Source organism: Haliotis asinina, chromosome 8 (genome assembly GCF_037392515.1).
Source record: "Haliotis asinina isolate JCU_RB_2024 chromosome 8, JCU_Hal_asi_v2, whole genome shotgun sequence".
Lineage (NCBI taxonomy): Eukaryota > Metazoa > Mollusca > Gastropoda > Lepetellida > Haliotidae > Haliotis > Haliotis asinina.
The window spans coordinates 63,023,312-63,029,464 of NC_090287.1; positions in this window are offsets into that span (position 1 = coordinate 63,023,312).

The window sequence follows — 6,153 nt, forward strand, 5'->3', positions numbered from 1 at the left end:
CAGTATTAACTCCCTTGGAATCATGCAATTCTTGCACCCTACTAGGCGCAACGAGTTAATGTGGGTTTCCCATCCATGCCCATTCACAGCTGGGACAGATGGTCAAAGTACTTTGACCATATTTATTGCACGTTAACGTACACGCAACTAGATGTTTGCACCTATGTATGGCCACCATCTGGCCATCTACCAACGGATTCGTGGGTTCTTTAAAGTGCAAAGGGCTGTGTTAGCACACTAGAGGTTGTGACAACACTGAAAGAGTCTGCACACAAAGTTCACTCTAAGTTTTTATTTACACCCTGTCACAGGTGGGTTCGATCCCTGTACCTCCAAGCTCGCTGGATAACTAGCCTGGCACCTTGACCTGTATTTATTTTGTATTGTCCTGTATTGTAGTAAATGTTTTAATGCTTGCCTGCTAGCACTAAATTTCTATCTTTGATGACCTAGTTGTTTTACTCTTAGATGTGTACTTTATTAATAACGTATGTATTGTTTTGTTCTTGATATTGCTGAAATATTGTCTATGAGTTTTTAAAGCTTAACCCAACCACACACTTAACTGTCCAACGTTTTTGAGAGGAAAATGGAAAACAGTTCAACAAGACAGAGTCTGTAGGTGTATTCAATCCGTAGAACAGTGATATGAACACAAGACGCCCCGCCCCAACGCCCACCCACTTCCTATGGACATGCGTGTCTTGCGACAGTTATGCTTGTTATACCAGGTTAAGTTTCTTGTCTGTGTTAATGGAATAATAAAACAGGATTTGCTGGAACAGTGTCGCCCTTCAGTGTATCTTGTTTCCATTAGAGAATGAATGTATTGGAAATCCGTTATTCTGTTACAGAGCTGTGTACTCACCCAATCGTCCCCAGTGCAATGTAAATCTATTGTCAACCACTCAGCTATAGCCGTGTAACCCAACCACTCCTAATGTATTATTTATGCATTATCAGTAACAAAGGTTTAACAATACCCAACTCTAGGCCATTGTGAATAAACCACACGTGCATTTTTGTGAGGTAACAGAATATGAGTCTCACTGTAATTCAGTCTTTAAAATCATTTTGAAAACAATTGCACACGTAAGAACTGCTCATTGTCAGATGAAAACCACCACATCACCAGGTCGTAACACAATGGGATGACAAAGGGAACATGAGGGCGTTGGAATGCTGAGAGTCGGCTTGAGCTTACGACAGGCTGCCAGACATTTTCAGGTCCACCACAGTTCCATTTGGCATCTCCAGTCACACCATTCATAAACTGGAACGGTGAAAGACCGCCAGGTCACCAGACCGTGCCCCAATCGAACATGTTTGGGACATCCTAGTTGAAAATTGCGGAAGAACCACCCAAAAACCCAGACTGTCAACGACCTTGGCAATGCCCTTCATCTGGAATGGGGAAACATCACCCTTCATCAGGTTCGGCGGCTCATCAGAGGCATATGAGAAAACATTGTATGGTGGTACAACAAGCTAAGGACTGATACACTTGATACTTACGTCTTGGTGTGTGTGTGTGTGTGTGTGTGCGTGCGTGTGTGCGTGCGTGCGTGTGTGTGTGTGTGTGTGTGTGTGTGTGTGTAATTCACTGCCCCAGCCCTTTCACATTGTTGTGCACAAGCTTTCCATTTGTAATGAGGTCAAACTGTTTGTGTCAATTTTGTAATCGAAAATTGTCAAAGTAAAGTTTAAAACGATCGAGTGATTCGTATCCTCATTTTTTTCTGTTCTGTTTAGCGGCCTGTTTCAGTGGGTGTTTCTTATGTTTCACTACTGAGTATAAATTTATTTCTTATAAACTTAAGAACATAGCTCGGGGACTTTGGCTGTGTCACCCAAACAACCACAACCGTTTCGTGATGACCTGCTTCTTGTATACACCTACCTTCCATTCCCTTAGGGGGGGGGGGGGGGGGGGGGGGGATTGCTTTCTTGTGACTGTATCTTGAGCATATATTTGTTTAAGCTGCATTTCAGCTGTACAATGTTGTTCGTAAACAACTCGACCAGACCATCCAGTTATTGACAACACGCGATACGTGACACAGAACTTGTGTAACTAAAAATAGTGGTGGCAGCGATAGTGGTAAGCGTATCCTGCCCCACCAGTGGCACCTGTCAAAAACATATGTAAGTCATGTTAATAGTTCACCTGAAATAATTCGAGAATGTGTGGTACGAGTCAATATAATGAGTTGCATCTGACATCATTTTTGTGTACAATAAAACGTTTTGATTGTTTAAACCTCAACTCACTGGATGTTTTAACATCAATCGAATAGTCCCAAGGCAAGGAGTCTTGCTTGACTGTTCAAATGAAATACTTATTTCAAATCCCGAACTATGAAGGATCTCTTTAATAATGTCAGTTTTCATTTAATTATTGCATTTTGAAAAGAATTAGTTATGTTAAGTGATTTGTAAATAGATACATATTTCAACATTGGAAGTTCAAATTAGCAACTTAAATTATCAGTGGCTGTATCCCCTAAGGGGTTTAAAGTACTGTAAAAAATATCGTCCTCCCCTCCCGAGAGGGTACGTAATTCCGAAAAACGGTCCAAGTAAATTTAAACTTACCGCTGTTTTTAATCGTTTTAACCGTTAATCTTCTTAATGTACGGCTTCCTGTGTCTAAATTGCTAACGACTGATATATATATCCAGCAAGGGACAATGCTTGAAGCAAATGTACTTTAAGTCACCATGGTCCCTAGTATGGTGATCTACCTTCAGTTGTTACCTTCAATATATGGCCTGTTTTTTACCTTGTATTGTCTTCAATAGTTACATTGTTTTAAATCTAATTACTAGTTATAAATTCGAACCTGTGATAATCTAGTTATTTACTGACCCTAGTTGACAAGTTTTTACAGTTTACCATTAATTACAATGTATGAAAGTAACTTTTCTCGTCACGACATGACTGAAAAATTGCCGATGTGACAGATGACTGGAAAAGAACGCCTTATTCCAATTCTGTTCCCTCTTTTTAGTTTTGTGCATTCTATCGATGACAGATTGACCTTGGCCACTGATGTATTTTGTTCCCCCAAAATGGATCTTGCTGGTATTTCTTGAAATCTGACATAGTTTGGCACATTTTGGGAAACTGACGTTTAGCTTGATTACTTGAATTTAAAGCCACTATTCAGTTGTTTGCCCAAATTTCGGATTCACCAACATGGGATCTTTGTCAGCAGAGTCTGTTTCTGGTTCGGTCAAACGGTTTGAAGCCATATCAAGAATTATACTGTCATACTGCGGACATGGAAATTATCTTCAACACAAACCTGGTACAGCTGTTTGACAATGTGGACTCATTATGAACTAACAGTGCAACTCAAGTAATCGGATGCTAGATCAACCCTTGAGGAATTGCAGATTAGTTAGCTTTCAGAAGTGAGTAAGTGAAAGCTAACTAATTTAACGTCACATCGGCAATATTTCGGTCATATCGTAACGAGAACATTTAACACTGAAGTGGAATATATGTATATTATAGAAACCTGTCGACGAAGGACAGTAAAACAACTAGAATATGACAATTATCATTAAAACTAGCGTGGGAACTAATATCACTATTTGGACAATACAATATAAAAACAGGCGATAAATCGCCAACAACACGAGGTAGATCACAAGGCTAGGGACCACGAGGACTTACAGTACCTTTGCTACCTACCGACCGTACCGTAGTTGAATTTACACAAGAATTAAAATAAATTAAAATACTACGTCTAAAAATCCTGGTAAGTTTAAATTTACTTCAAATTTTTTGGGACTATCGAAAGCTTGGTCTACTTGATCGTGGTTGTTCTACTTGGACCAGTTCATAGAAGGTTTTTCTTCTTGTTTTACTTGACACAGAAGGTCTCCTTCAGTACTAGCAATGATCAGTATTTCTGTATTTTGATCACAGCTGGCTTAGACAGATTACTTCTGTATACGTTCAGACATCTTGAAACTGATTTTTTGGGTTGCGGATGTTACTTAATTTAAGGGATCCACTTACTTGTTAGCAAATTAGATTTAATTGTTCTCAGTTGAAATTTTTGTCTTTCACTGTGCATACTTGTACATGTCATGATATGCCAGGAATGCATCGGAACATTCTGTGTAACGTTTTCTACGCTTCTACCTCTGTCTGTCAACGCAGGTAGCAAAGGTCCCCAAACCTGGTGATTTACCTTCAGCTGTTGGCGATAGCCCGTTTTCTATATTGTATATCGTCCTCTATAGTGAAACTTTTTTCTTTTAGATTTGGTTACTAGTTTTAAATATATATCTGTGATAATCTAATTGTTTTACTGTCCTTCGTTGACAGGTGTTTATAACATAGCTTTTAATCATTATAACTTAAAATCATTATAAATCTTTAACTTGGTTTAGTATTCATACGGCCAATGTGACTTAAAATCTTAAGTCACTAACTTACTATCTGTCGTTCTACATTCGTCACAGGAATTGTTCGTCAGTGTGAGTCAGTGTGTTGATGTATGCGTCGAAAGTAGACGACAGCCAAGATAACCATCATATCCAGTATGAGAGAAAATAACGTTCTTTTCGAAGAAAAACAGATGACAGGATATTAAACTCACAAATCAACGGTTTTAACAAACTAATTAGGGAGAAGTTAAAGAGCTTGTGTAGACCATCATATCCGACACTGAAAAAATTATAAGAAACCCACAGGTACATATTGATCAGTTTGCTATTGATCAAAGCTTCTCATTAAAAGGTTTGAAAACTTACCCAGTGCGATCTTATCTGAAATCAGTTTCATTTCACATCCTGCCTACACGAAGACATTTTACTGATTCATCTGCGATTATACAATTTTCCGATGGAACGGAAATGGGATATATTTTATTGTGGCTGTTAGCACGAGACAAATGTTGATGAAGCTCTTGATGTCCATCTTGGAGACAATCGAGAACCTTTCTAAACATGCCATGTCAAAATTATCATAATCCGATGATTGGAATTTAGTTCAGGAATGTAGCATGATATTTTGCATAAATATGTTGTGTACATAAAACAAGTTTAATTGTTGTGCATTTTAATCTTACCTGTCTCTAAAGTGACCTTACATGATTTATAATGTTATACCAGTGCAATAAATGCATTATGCAGCTCCTGTCCACGTGATAACCGTCATAAATGTATAACAAGCAACGGACACCACATTCATGACTGAGTGAGTATAGTTTTACGCCGCACTCAGCAATATTCCAGCTATATGGTGGCGGTCTGTAAATGATAGTCTGAACCAGATTTTCTAGCATCTCCATAAATGGGAACCGATAACATGTGTCAACCAAGTCAGCGACCCTCACCACCCGATCCCGTTAGCTGCCTCTTATGACAAGTATAGTCCCCTAAGTGACAAGCATAGGCTGAAAATCTATTCTACACCGGATCCTCACTGGTCACTTCACATGATAAGAAACAAACTATTGAAAACAGAACCCACTGTACAACATTGTCACAACTTCTGCTTCAAAATCGAACTTTTACTGACCGCAGAGCGATGGCAGAAGGTATTGCAGTGATCATAACCACGAATGGCTCTTACCACAATAGACGAAATATACAAAACACGACAATATACAAAGTCAAATCAAGGAATAGCGTCGGGCATGGTGTCGGTGACTCTTGATTCAACATTGTGAATTGGAACTGTCTTCCATTTCCTCCTGGGGGGGAGGTGTGTTGTTATTGTTGTTGTTATTCTGCGTGTGTGGGTGCACAGGAACAGGTTTACAGTGTTTGACAGCAGTAAGGGTCAATTCTCAGGGCGCTGTAGAGGTGATGTCACGGATTCGATTCTCGACGTTGTTCACTGTGGCAGTGGTATTGGTCGAAGACTGAAAATGCCGACGTAAAACCATATTCACTCATTCATAATACAGTTGTCATATGTCAGTCGTTTTCAAAAATTGGTGCGAGTGTATTTGTGCAGCTTTGGGCCCCTTTCACAGTCTATTAAGTTAGATTTGCCTTTGTTGACATTGTTGGCTTCACTGAAGGAACATACATCTTTAACCTACAACAAATCCATTGGTCATAAGAGATTACTGGCAGAGAAATATTTTAAATGATACAGTTAATAGGACCTCCCTATGACACAGACGGC